Below are 13,779 nucleotides of genomic sequence, written 5' to 3' on the forward strand. Positions count from 1 at the left end.
TCCCCCCGGGAGTTGGTGTGGCGGGTGTCACTGGACCAAGGCCTGGCCTGGGTGGAAGGGGTGATCGCCCCCAGCAAAGCCCGCGCAGGGTGTTTAATAGGGCTCTGAGCCCCTGTGGCGTGTCACAGCCTGGGCTGGGGAAATGGGCGCCTGAAGCGGCTGGGATACAGAGGAGCGTCCACGACCGTTCTTCCTTGGCTCCTGACTCTCGGCTCCTGACTCCCGGCTCCCGACACAGTGTTTCCGGTGCCTTCGACCTTCCCTCTTGCCGCGCCGGGCTCAGATCCCTGCGGTGGCAGAGAATGAAGTGCCGAGAAAACCCCTGTGCGCACTCAAGAAGAGCAGTTATCCCCTGTAGCGAAGCTGCTAGCCGCCATTTTCAAGCATCTGAAAAGTGAAAAAAGTAAACTGTGTTTTGCAAGAACGTCCTCTGCTGGGTCGCACGGCGCGCGGACCAGCCGAGGGCTCCTCCAGGAACCCGCATTCAGTAGGGACCTGCCTCCCCGCTGGGCTCGGTTAAAGCCTGCGGCGTTGCCTCGCTAGGCCTGTGCGGCCCACCCCTAGGAGACTTGCAGAATTAACGAATTCGTGGCTGGATGAGGTTCTGCACATCCCTCGCCTTCAGCCAACAAACGTTCTCCAAGGCTGGAGGCGTCTAGGGCTCCTTGGAGGAGGCGCCAGCCTGTAGAATCAGGACACTCGCTCACAACCAGCTGTGGCACAAATTAAAGGAGCAGGCAACTGGAGTATGTGAAAAGGCAATCAGGACAGGTTACTGGAAGGAAGTGGCAGCTTCAATGGGAAAGTGGCAACTGGTGTTTTCAGCGGGCGCGAAGTGTTGAGAAAGAACAGAACTTACTTACGGGGGAGAGGGGGTGTGGACAAGGTGTCCTGACACCTATAGGGGCTCAGATCTGATTGAAAGTGTGAGGGAGACCCTGTGGGCCCCTTGAGGTCCTGGAGAGTAGAGGACCAATGCTAGAACTCTCCCCAGGCTCATGACCTGCCCCGTGACCGATTGGGGACTCAGGGCTCCCCAACCTGGCTGTCCCCACCCCCACATAAAGATCCCCGCCCACTCCTAGAGAAGTTCGGGCAGGGAAAGCCACTGAATCACCTACCAGTGCAATGAAGCAGAGTTTGGGAGGACAGGACCTCAGGAAGGCAGGACAGGACCTCAGGGAAACAGGCAGGACCAGATGGCTCTTGAAAAAGACACAGCTTCAGAAGCCTCACATGAGCTAGAAGAAGATGTCTGCCCTGGGTCACTGAAGCCCAGGTATGACACTTGGACCAAATGTCCAAGGTGCTCTGCCTCCTCCAGCACCTCTCTGTCAACCCCCCTTTCAGGACCTTCAGCCTGGGGAGAGTTCCCCATGCCCCACCTGCTCCAGGTCCCTTCTGGGGCTCCCCTAGGTGCCACTTTCAGATGAATTACCTGAGTGCCCTTTCAGTCACTTACTGGCTGTGTGACCCTGGGCAACAGGCCTAACCTCTCAGCTTCAACTTCATAGGGCTGTTGTGAGTTTAACACATACAAGTAAGCACTCAGAAAACTGAAGGAATCAGGTAGGACACAGACACCCTCAGGCCCTAGTGTGGACCCCTCCCCACCACAACACTGAGGGAAATGCTGAGCAAAGGCAGCCTGTGCTACCAGGCTAACCACACTACCACTAGCCCCACAGCCAGCCCAGCCTCCACTCCATCTGCCACAGCTGATTGAGTTGGGGGTGGGCACCTGACCCAAGACCAGCCAATCAGGTCCACTCTTGAAAATTCAAACTAAGAAATCCAGGTCAAGTCTAACAGTTTTCCTTTAGGGAAATGACCTTTTTCTTTCTCCTCTCAGTCCACAAGCTTTCATGGAGCTGACTTCATCCCTGACTTCAGGGCATACTTGGGGTGACCCTCTGGCAGAGCTGACCAATCAGAGCACTGCACTCCCTGGCTACAGCGGTGGACCAGTGAGATCCTGTCAGACTGCCTGGGGCTACTGAAATAGAGACTTTCCCTAAAAATGAAGCCAGCTCACAAAACAGAGACAGAAACCAGGTCCTGAGGACATCTTGTTCTGGGATAGGGCCCTGTCTCTGACTAATCCCTGTGCTTTCTTGCTATCTTGAAAGAAAAACTCCCTTTTTACTTAGTCCAGTTTGGATTAGGTTTTCTTCCAGGTTCTAAGTTCCTTTCCTCCCTTCAAGCAGAACAATGTACAACATCCAGGGAAGAAAAGATTTTTCTTTTGTTTTTAATACTGGAATGGGTGACCAGTGTCAAAATATGTTGTCTTCCATTTCTTTTATCAGCGTCTTATAGTTTTCTGAGCACAGGCCTTTCACCTCCTTAGTTAGAGTTAGTCCTATGTATTGTATTCTTCTTGGTGTCTCTCTGATAGTTCCTCGTTAGTATATAGAAATGCAACAGATTTCTGTATGTTAATCTTATATCAGGCAACCTTACCACATTCACTGATGAGTTGTAGTTTTTTGGTGGCATCTTGAGAATTTCCTATATGCAGTATCATGTCATCTGCAAATAGCGACAGTTTTACTTCTTCCTTTCCAATTTGGATTCCTTTTATTTCTTTTTCTTGTCTGACTGCTGTGGCCAGGACTTTCTCAACATGATTTCTTAATCTGTCTTTGTCAGGTAACCACAGCTTGAAGATGGGGTCCATGAAAGTAGAAATGGAAAATGGAAGGTGCAAAAAATTAATTTTTAAACGTAGTCTGCTTGTAACCAGCATCAATGAATTGGATTACAAAGCTGAACTGTCATAAAATCTAATCTTTCTAACCATTTCTCAGACTAGAGACTGAGTAGGAGGAGTGAAGATTGAGGATTTGTGGTCAAGAATCTCAGGCCATACTCCCCACATTGTGCCCTGTCACTCATTATCCAGGGAAGGGCCTGGCCAGGTCTCCAGGTTCTGAGTGACATGGAGAACAGAAATCAATTGGGAAAATGGATGGGAACCATCCCAAGATAAGTACAATAAAAGTTATTCTCCTGCATATCCAAAAACATGAGGTGTCTGTCCCACATCTAAAATAGCTACCAGAAGTTCCGGTATTATAACCATGTTTTTTTAAATTATACAAAGACAGAAATATTAGAAAGAATTGCATTAAGTATTACTGAAAGTTGTGTTTCAATTTATAGGACTATGAGGGATTTTTCCCCCTTTGGCTCTTTCTATATTTCCCAAATATTCTTTAATGAGGACATAATACCTTTACTATAAAAACAGAGTATTTTTTATTTTTAAGAAAAGCAAATGAGGTTAATTAAGAGAGATTATGTAAAATAACACAATTCTGAAAAGCAATGAGGCAATATGTAATACAAATCATGAGCCTGCTCCCTTTGACCTGTTCCTTGGAACCTATGCTAAGGTAATAATCCCAAGTATGGGGAATGCTGGCTTCAGAAAGATGTATAGCAGCCCTGAATGCATTACAGGCTGGCTTCCAGCTTGAGCAAACTGAGGCACATCCCCCTATTGGGGCATTCATGGCCTTGAGGAAAGAAGATGACAAAGACTTCCCGGGGGAAACATTGCTATTATGGTGCTCACTGAAGGAAATCATATTTCAGTATTACTACAACCACAACATTAAAAACTATAGAGACAAACTATGGTAGACAGAATAATGACCTCCCAAAGAGGTTCTTGTCCTAATCACCCAAATCTCACATGTTAAAAGGAACTTAGCAGATGTGATTTTGTTAAGGATCTTGAGATGGAGAGATTAACCTGGATTGTTCAGGTAGGCCCAATGTAACCACAAGGGTCTTTACAAGAGGAAGACCAGAGCCTCAGAGGTGATGTAACAACAGAAACAAAGAGAGAGAGAGGTTGGAAGATGCTACGCTGCTGGCTTTGAAGATGGAAGAAGGGACCATGAGCCACGAGATGCAGGCAGCCTAGAGAAGCTGGAGAAGGCAAGGGAACAGATTCTCCCTTCAGAACCTCTACAAGGAATCAGCCTTTCTGTCACCTTAACTTTACACCAGTGAGACTGGTTTTGGACTTCTGACCTCCAGAAATGTAAAATAATAAATCTAAATTGCTTTAAGCCACTAAGTCAGTGGTAGTTAGTTATGACGGAAATAGGAAACTAATACATGAACCTCTGGAAGATAGTATGATAAAGGATTTGTTGGAATGCTGTCTTAGCGAGCTCAGGCTGCTACATATAACAGAAGACCGGGGGGCTTAAATAAGAGACATTTATTTCTCACAGTTCTGGAGGCTGGAAGTCTGAGATCAGGGAGCCAACACAGTCAGATTCTTGGAGAGACCCCTCTTCCTGGTTACATCCTCACATGGTCTTCCTTCAGTGTGTGCATGCAGAGAGCCCAGTCTCGTCTCCTTTTTATACGGGCATTAATCCCATCATGAAGGCCCCCACCCTCAGGACTTAATCTAACCCTAATTACCTCCCAAAGGCCCCACCTCCTAAGACCTTCCCACTGGTGGTTTGCATTTCCACATTGGAATTTGGGGGTGGACACAAACATGCAGTCCATAATAAATGGTAAGTTTCCAAGTGGCTTTTTGCTTTTATAATTCTGTACTTTCCAACTTTTAAATAATGTGGTAAACATGTTAAAATCAAACAATCATGAAAAGAGGCAGGGATTTCTGCTGTATAAAACCAACTGTGGTTTGGAGCACAGACCTTTCTATGATTGTGCGGCCAACCCAGGCCTCAATCCAGGCCCGGCTCTGGTACTTGTAGGTTCTCCTGGGAGGGACACCAATGTGTGTACCTGTGCACATGGGTGTGGGTTGTGGGCATGGGAGTGAGGGTGGTAAGTACAATTATCCTGGGCTGGAATCCTACCAGCGACCTCTGACCAAAGAGAAGCAGAGTTTCTCCTTTGTTCAGCATGGGCTGGCTGCAAAGAAAGATGAAGAAAACCAGGAAGAAATTTAGCTAGGATCCCCTTTTATGGCAAGGGACCAGGAACCCCTTTTCCAGGCCCCATCAGTGAGTAGACACACGTGGCTTTCCCTAAAGGCAGACATGGAACCGCCTCTTCCCCATGACTTGCATTCACTGCTCCAAGGGCCTGGGGTTTGATGAAGAATTTCCCAATTTCTACTTCATGGGCTCTGCTAACAGGCACAACTTGGTTTTTTGGGTTTTTTTTTCTTTTAGTTACTTTAATTGTGGGAGAGGTAAGATGGAGTTAAAATGGCCTTGTATCTGGTGCCAACCTGGTAGGGCTGCCCAAGGGTGCTGGCTTCCAGGCACTGTCTGTCCAAGCCTGCCATGTAGGGTGGAGTGGGTGACACACTGCACAAGCACAGGCCAAGGGGATCCTCCCCATGCACAATTCAACAAAGCCTTGGGTCCCAACAAGACTGTGTCAGCCACAAGGAAGGGACTGAGTTTCTGCTTCTGGGCACCTTTCCACAATCTGTTTGAAGGCGTCAGCTGGCAGCTGAGGTCCGTGTTTCCCTCTGCCAGGCGTGCTCTTCTGCTGGTCTTCCCATAGCCAATGCCTTCTCATTCCCTGGGCCTCAGTTTCAATGGGACCTTCTCAAAGCTGCATTTCCCTGCCCACAGTCTAAGGCAGGTTCCTTCCTCCCCTCACCCTCACTTGGAGCCTCGCCTTTATTTCCTGCATAGCACATAGCACGCTTTAAATGACTTAATAGTTGGTTTGCTCTCTGTTATCTCTCTCCCCGACTAGAATGAGCGCTGATGACACAACAGGTGTTCAGTAAATGGTGAGTAAACAAATGACTGAATAGATGATGAGGGACTCGCAGCCTAAAGAAACGTGACTGACCTGGAGTCGCTTACCACCCCTCTCTGCAGGTTATACACCTCAGGAACAGCTGTTTTCTGTCCTACAGAAACAGCTAGGACATCTAGGAAACATGCTCCATGCGTTGTCAATCCTCCAGGAAAAATGGACTCGCAGCCATGGTGTGGGCTGGGACTGTTTAATTAAGCCACACCCAAAGGAAGGTCTGGCCTTTGCTCTAGGCTCCTGGAAAGCACTCTCTAAGCTCTAGCAATGTCACACCAGATAGGAGTATCCTGATTTAGGACAAGGGCTGGCCACACAGGATAGATTAACAGTGTGATTTAGGGTGGGGACTGGCCACACAGGGTGAACTAACAGTGTGATTTAGGGTGGGGACCTTGAGCCACACAGTATCAGCTGGACCTCCAGAGGGGCTGGGGGCTGATGTCAGCTATGTGGACAGCTGACTGCAGAGCCCTAATGAATCTCTGGACATCAGGCTTGGGTGAACTTCCCTGGTTGGCAATATTCCACATGTACTATCACCCATCACTGCTGGAGGAGTTAACACTGTCTGTGACTCCACTGGGTGAGGACAGCTGGAAGCTCTGTTTGGAACCCAACTGGACTTTACCCCAGGCTTCTCATATCTGCGCTGAAATTAATCTGTACCCTTTCCCTGTAACAAACCATAACTGGGAGTCTAATGGCCCCCAGTGAGTCCTGCAAGGCCTTCTAGTGAATCACCAAATGTAAGGATGGTCTTGGAGATCCCAAGCTTGCAGCTGGTGTCAGCAGTGGGTGGGGTCCTGTGGATTATGCTCCCTCTAAAGCTACACTGCCGTGAAGGCCCCCACACACAGGTGTATATCTGCCCGAGAAGGACTGGCTTCTCCTGGCTGACCGAGGTCTGCTGTCAGACCAGGCATCTGCCCTTGCTGGGACCATGCTGCCTACTGGTTCTTATTCTCCAAAGACCTCCTCCAGGAGCTGGGGAGTAGTTGCTGCCTCTCCTCAGTCCTGGCTGGTGGGAGGAACCTTCTTTCCAATGTGGGCAGTGATACATAAACAGACAAGTTGGCAGCTGGGTTGGCTATGGAGCCCAACCGTCCCTGCCTTTGTCCCCACCCCAGCCTCTCCTGTGCCCTTCCTCTGTGACCTGCTCTAGTCTTTGCAGGAGGAGAGATTGTGGAGGGTGGGCTGACCCTCCCACAAGATTTTCTCTGGCAATGCCGCAGCTTTCCTAAAACATGTTAGATCCCTTGTTCCTCTAGTGCCCACCACCACCACCCCAGCCGCCCAGCGGAGACGGCAGAGCCCCAGACAAAGTCCTTCCCGCCACAGTAAGCACAGCTTGGGGCAGCAGCAGCTTCAGATGCTTCTCAAAGTTTAGAAGTTTCAGGTTCAAATCTAAACTTAGTAGCCCTGTTGCCCTGGTAGTACAAAACAAATTCTTCCATGACTCGTATGTAAGAAGATTAGGCCCTCCATCCCTCTCTCCCTCCTCCCCAGCTCCTCCTCACCCCAGGAAAATGTTTGCTTCCCCTTAACTACGCCAGAAGCCCATCCCACATCAAGGGCCCCACCTCTCCTCTCCCTAAGCCCCAAACACAAACCTCATCGTTCTACACACAGTAAATCTGAAGGAGAGAACCAAGTTTCACTCTCTCCCTGCCTGGTGTGGTTTAAACACCATCCTGTCCAAACGCAGAGGACTGGACACGTAATCTCACCATGATCCTGAGCACCAGGCTCAGCAAAAGGTAGGGAAACACACTGTACTTTCCAGGGATGATGGCACAGGCTGCTTATTTACAAGGCCTTCCAGGAGAAATAGAGTTACTAAGGTCTTAAGAGACACAAGGTGACCTAAAGCAAAAGCCAGCCCAAGAAAATCCAAACTCAGAACACAGAAATGGAAAGGCGATGTTTCTTAAAATGTGGTACACACAAAAATCACCTGGAGGGCTCATGGACCATGCAGGTGGCAGGGCCTTGCCCCTTAAGCCTCTCCGTTAGTATTTCTGGGGTGGGGCTAGCACTTTTGTTTTTCACAAGCACGCTGAGTGATCCTGGAACAGCAGGCTCAGAGAATGGCTGTGACCTTACAGAACATCCCAGGAAGAAATTCAGGGTGTGGCTGCTCTGAACACCAGTTCCCTGGGAGGGTTAAAGAAAATCAATTCAGAATATGTTTTTAAATACCCCTCTTCTTCAAGATCCAGTATCTGTGTGCTGTAAAGAGGTATGACTCTCAAGGAAGATGCTTCACTTTTTGCCCTCTGTCCTGTCCCTCCCACTCATCATTCAGCCAATACTCTTTGCAGGTTACTGTTTTCCAGACACTGCCGTAACAACTCAAGATCTAATATAATGGTGGATAGAAACAGACACTGTCCCTTCCCTTGTGGAAAAGGTTGCTCAAATCATCGTACAAATAAACACATAATAATGAATTTTGATAAGTGCTATGGAAACAAATGTTGAGCTCCTGCCACGGGCCAGGTACTCTTCTATGCGCTGGGGACTCAGCAGTGAAATAAACAGATACAGTCCTTCCCCTCTTTGAGCTTACTGTCTCGTAGGCGAGACTGACAGCAAATAAACATGGACTACGATGTCAAGTGCTGGTAAGTGTTCTGGAGAAAATTAAGTCAGGGTTCAGTTAGAGAGCAATGGGGGGTCTACCCAGGACAGCCAGGGAAAGCCTCTCCAGGGAGGTGACTTGTGAACAGAAATCAATGATATGAATGAAGTGAACAAGTGGATGTTTAATGGAGGGCATGACCTGGCCAGAGGGAGGTGGGCGCGGTGGGCTGCCTGCAAAGAGGGTGGCTAAATCCTCCCAACCCCTCCTCTCATCAAGAGGTGGAGTCTACTTCCGTTGACTTGCTCTGACCAACAGAAGTGGGTGGAGGAGACACTGTCCCAGTTCTGAGCCTAGACCTAAGAGGCCAGTCAACTTCTGTTCTCTGTCCTTTATAGTCCTGGTTCCCAAATAAGTTCAACTACCCTGCTGGAGAGAGAGGCTCAGATGCCTCCCCACCCCAACCCCTACCCCCAGTAGCCATTTAGAACACCCCAGCCCCATCAGGCTCCCAGCTAGATGCAACCACAAGTGTGACCCCAGGCAATACCACATGGAACAGAGGAACCACCCCGCTGAGCCACAGTGCTGGCCCAGGCTTGGGTTGAGTATGGCTCAGGCAGTAGTGGCAGCGGCAGTGAAGGTGGGAGGGTTGGAGGAAGCAGACAAACCTGTAGGGCTCAGTGACGGAGGTGATGCTTCTGGCTGGGTAACGAGGGGCTGGTGTGTCCCTGCTGAGATGGGAGCACTCAGGAGGAGCAAGTCTGGGGAAAGACAGCGAGTCTGGGCTTGGATATTGGAGGTGCCAACCTCCTGCTCTTTCCCCCAAACTGAACCTGGGGGGGGGGTGCCTCTGGGACCATCAGCAGTCTGGCCAAGGGGAGTGGTTGAGGAGCAAGAAGCTGGGCTTAACTCCAACTCACAGGGTCCCCGTCCTGAAGCAAACCCTTGAGGACCAAGCCCCAAATCAGAGGGAGTCTGAGGAGGAGGGATCATCATTCCTGGAGGAAAAAGGGAGAGGACAGTAAATGAAGTTGGCCTGATTTTTTTAACAAGTAGATCATTAAACATTTGACCCAAATGATACGAAAATGTCCCATTCCCATTGACTTCTCTGGTTGCCTGGCAACACACCCTGGCTGGCCTTACTTGGGGGTCCCCTGGCCCAGCCTGAGGGAGAGGCCTTTAGCCCCACAGCAGCCCATCTGTGGCCCTGGGCTAGTTGAACCAAGGATGCACTCCCACCCACTCACCAACAGGTGGCAGCACACTCTGTGCCTACTACCCAGAGGCTCCAAATAAATTCTCAAAGGAGCTGTTTCTGTGTGTGAGACAGGCAGCTGTCTCTTCATTTATTTGCCCAGCTCATCTTCATGCAAAGATTTCAGGCCACTAGGGTGCTGGGCTGCCTTTCTGATCCAGCTCCGAGGGCAATCCTCAGGGGCATTTGGCAACATCTGTAGATAAGTTTAATTGTCACAACAGGGGAGCTTGCACTCCTGGCAAACACTGGATAGAGGCCAGGGATGCTGCCAAGCATCTTACACAGGACGGCCCCCACAACAAGAATTACCTAGGCCAAAAGAGCAACAGTGCCGAGGTTCAGAAAACCTATTTAATCAAATTCTCAAGATTAGTTGGCCCTTGGGGTCTCAGACATCCCCGGATCAGGGGCCACTGAACCAGGCAATCCCCCAGGCAGCCATGAGAGGCTCCCGTTGCCTCCTTCACTTGCCGCGTCTCCCTCCTCCTGCCCTCAGACCTCATTCATGCCTCAGTTAACAGTTTCTGAGCAACAAGCATCTTAAGGCATTGTGCTGGCCCTGAAGGGACCAGGGGAGACAAAAACAGAGTCCCTGCCTTTTTCAGGGAGCTCAGAGGCTGCTGGGATAAACAACGTATTCAAATATGACAAGTGCTATGTGGGTACAAACACTAAGATATCAAATGAAAGAGGGGCCCAACTTTAACCAAACGATTGGAAAAGCCTCTGAAAGGTGACAGTTGAGGTCTGAAGCAGGAGCCTTCTTTTAATGAAAAGACAATATAAGTAACACTAACATGTACCTCTTGGCTGGGGGGCAGCCTGAGCCACAGGAAGGGCGCCCTGGGGGCAAGGAGGACGTGAGCAGTGAGGCGTTGTGGCCGGGGAAAGTGAGGAGCTGCCCTTCACTGTCAGCCGGGGGCGAGCACACGGCCACACTCCCACCCAGCTGCCCACAGTCACTCGGAAGAAACGTCAGCCGCCGGCCTGCGGGCCACCTACCGGCGAGTCCTCGATAGAGTGGAGCTCCTGCTGCCTGAGAAATTGAGGCCGTGTACAACCACCCAGCAGGGCCCAGAACAGTATTTTCCTGGGCTCCAATTATGAAATGGGGCTTGGTGTGTGCTGGATTGGCTGACATGGCCAGACCCGCAGAAAAGCTCAGCACAGCTCAATCGGCTGTTTTGATGGCAACAGGGTTCATTTGGTCAAGATATCCACTTGTAATTATTCCAAAAAAGTGGAGTCTGTTTGCTGTTAGTTTCTTTGTTGGTGCAGTAGAAGCCTCTCAGCTCTTTTGTATTTGGAGATACAACCAAGAATTAAAAGCTAAAGCAAACAAATAAGAGCTCCTGATTACCCTAACGGTCTAGACGTGTAACCACTGGGACTTGGTTTAATTTATCATTCAGTTATTTACAAGGTGGTGCTAACTGTGCTGAAGTTTGGAAGGCATAAAACAAATCTAACTGTGATTGGGAGATAGTACATGATTCAACAGAAAAATAAAGCAAACTTTTAGTTAAAAAAATAAAATAACATGCATCTCTTCACATTACTCACAATTCTCTCCCCCACCCCCACCTACCATAACTGCAACTACGTTTTTTTTTTTTAATATAATAAACTCATCTCCGGACTCTGTCCATGCATTGCTATAGCATTTCAACCGCCACTCAAGTATCTATATTGTGTCATGAGCTTTTCTCCTTTGTTGCTGTCTAGTTTGGTGACGATCATTTGTAACCGTGGTCAGTGTTGCAGGGCTGATTTTCTAAATGGTTCCCCGACTGTTGTTCATTTATACTGTGGGAAAGGTCACTCATGTAGAGCTTCAGGAGTCATGCTCAGCTCACCAATTTCACCGGCCTGGAGCTGCCCTCCCGCTGTTCCCTCTGTGAGTGCTACTGAGGTAAGTGGGATGACCACTATTTTATGGTGGGACAAGACCTTGAGATGGGCAAACCTGATTGCACACTGGGGAGCCTTGATAAAGTGCAGATTCCTGAGCCCTATCCCATTTGCCCAATCACGATCTCAGGTGGAGGTTTAAAATATGTCCAATTATTCTTTCACAATCTTCCTTTCAAAAGGTGGATCCTAATTCCCCTCTCTTTGAATGTGGACCGAAGGATTTAGTGACTTGCTTCTAATGAAAAAATGCAGAAGAAGTGATGCCATGTGACTTCCAAGGCAGGTCAGAAAAAACATTGGAGCACCTGCCTTGCTCTCCCTAGGATCAATGCGGGAGGAGCTGGCGGCCATGGCATCAGGACACTCAAGTAGCCCTGCAAGAGGCCCACGATGGGAGGAACTGACTCCTCCTGCCAACAACTGTACTCTTTGTCCAGAACAGTCTGTGTTCACACTAAAGTCCCATATCCCAGGAAATCTCTTATTACTGGGCAAATGGAGATGAGTGGTCACCCCAACCCCAAAGAGGCAGCACCATCTTCCCAGCCATGTGAGTGAGTCACTGTGCAGGCCAGGCCCCCAGGCCCAGCCAAGCCTTCAGATGACCTCAGCCCCGGCTAACACTTCATGAACTTCACATGAGACTCTGAGCCTAGTTACACAGCTGAGTCACTCTTTAACTCCTGACCTACAGAAGTATACAAGATAATAAAGTTTGATTGTTGTTTCAAGCCACTACATTTATTTAGCAGCAATAGATGAGTAATATACTCAGGAATCTCTGTTTCAAGACACTTCTGGGTGATGTGGTCTATGAATCAGCATTTGTGAACCATGGATCTGCTCTGATTCCCTAAGCAGCACTTTCCAACAGATCTTCCTGCAGTGATGAAGCAGTGGTACATCTGTGCAGTCCAATATGGAAGTCAGGAGTCAGCTATGGCTATTGAGCTTAGAAATGTGGCTGGTGTGACTGAGGAACTGAATTTTTAATTGATTTAATTTTAATGAATTAAATTTTCAATTTAAATAGCACACGTGTATGAGTCCATTTATATAACATTCTCAAAATGACAAAATTATGCAGACGGAAAACAGATTAGTAGTTACCAGGGGTTAGAGATGGAGGGTAAGAGTGGTGGGTGTGATTATAAAGATGAGAGATTTCTGTGGTCATGGAGTAGCTCTGTATCTTGATTGTGGTAGTGGTTACACAAATCTATACATCTGAGAACGTGACCTAGAACTTTATACACATTGTAGCAACATCAATTTCCTGGTTTTGACACTGCACCATAGTAACGTAAGATGTAACCATTGGGAGGAACTAGGTAAAGGGTTCATGAGACCTCTCTGCACTACTGTTCAACTTCCTGTTAATCTATAATTATTTCAAAATTAAAAGTTTACTTTTTTTTTAAGTAAGAGATAAGCACAAAGCATCAAAGAGCACACACGGCTATTCCTACCATGCCGGCCAGTGAGGCCCCAAATAATGCACAGATCCCCCTGATCTCTTCTGGTCATGTAGCCTCTGTCCAGAACTCCTGGTGACAGGAAACTCACTGCCTCACGAGGTTTTGTTTGGCAGCTCTAATAATAAGAAAGCTCAGGTCAGCAGGTTTCAGGGTAGAAAAGCTTTCCCCTCAGCTCTCCATTTGTGCTAGAATCGTGAATTAGGCCCAGACCTGGAACGAGTTCTCACCCCTAGGGAGAGAGCCCAAGGGACCCAACAGGAAAAGGGCTCCAGTCACCCACCACTTTCATTACCATCACTTGTCACTCAGGAGACAGACTGCAAGGACCTCGCCCTTTGCCCAGTGCAGCCCTGGGTGACCACCGTGTCAGACGCAAAGGCAGCCATTACTGAGCATCCCAGCTGACCAAGGGAAAACTAAACCCAGGTACAGGAGTTTAGACAGTGAGGAACCTTGCAGACCTTCTGGTCTTATTCCCTGCCTTTTATAGATGGGAAAATGAAGACTTGGAGTAAATGTATAGGGATCAAATTCACTTAGTTCAAACAAGCATGTATTATCTGTGGGAAGCTGACAAATGCTTCATGCTGGCTTTGAAGATGGAAAAAGAGACCATGAGCCAAGGGATGCAGGTCTAGATGCTGGAAAAGGCAAGAAAGTAAGATTCTCTCTGAGAGCCTTGGAGGGAACATGGCCCTGACAGTACCTTGGTCTGGGCTCAGTGAGACCATTTCAGATTTCTGGCTTCCAGAACTGTAAGACAATAC

At 48.5% G+C, this 13,779-nt stretch overlaps 1 long non-coding RNA gene and 1 pseudogene across 2 annotated transcripts in view; one reads left to right on the forward strand and one right to left on the reverse strand.

The window, feature by feature from the left end:
- Positions 1-1,327: 1,327 nt before the first annotated feature.
- Positions 1,328-13,779, reverse strand: part of LOC135321003 (uncharacterized) — a 69,998-nt gene continuing 57,546 nt past the window's right edge. Inside the window, exons 3-5 of one of the 2 annotated variants that reach the window (XR_010380356.1) lie at positions 9,280-9,357; positions 9,028-9,120; positions 1,328-2,662 (exon numbers count right to left, since the gene is read on the reverse strand). This is a non-coding gene — a long non-coding RNA (uncharacterized LOC135321003). Of the gene's footprint in view, positions 2,663-7,685; positions 7,930-9,027; positions 9,121-9,279; positions 9,358-13,779 lie in introns of those variants that run through there. The other variant, XR_010380355.1, reaches the window with a different exon arrangement.
- Positions 10,418-10,966, forward strand: LOC105090983 (mitochondrial pyruvate carrier 2-like; annotated as a pseudogene).

The sequence above is a fragment of the Camelus dromedarius genome, chromosome 3 (assembly GCF_036321535.1).
Source record: "Camelus dromedarius isolate mCamDro1 chromosome 3, mCamDro1.pat, whole genome shotgun sequence".
NCBI classification, from domain to species: Eukaryota; Metazoa; Chordata; class Mammalia; order Artiodactyla; family Camelidae; genus Camelus; species Camelus dromedarius.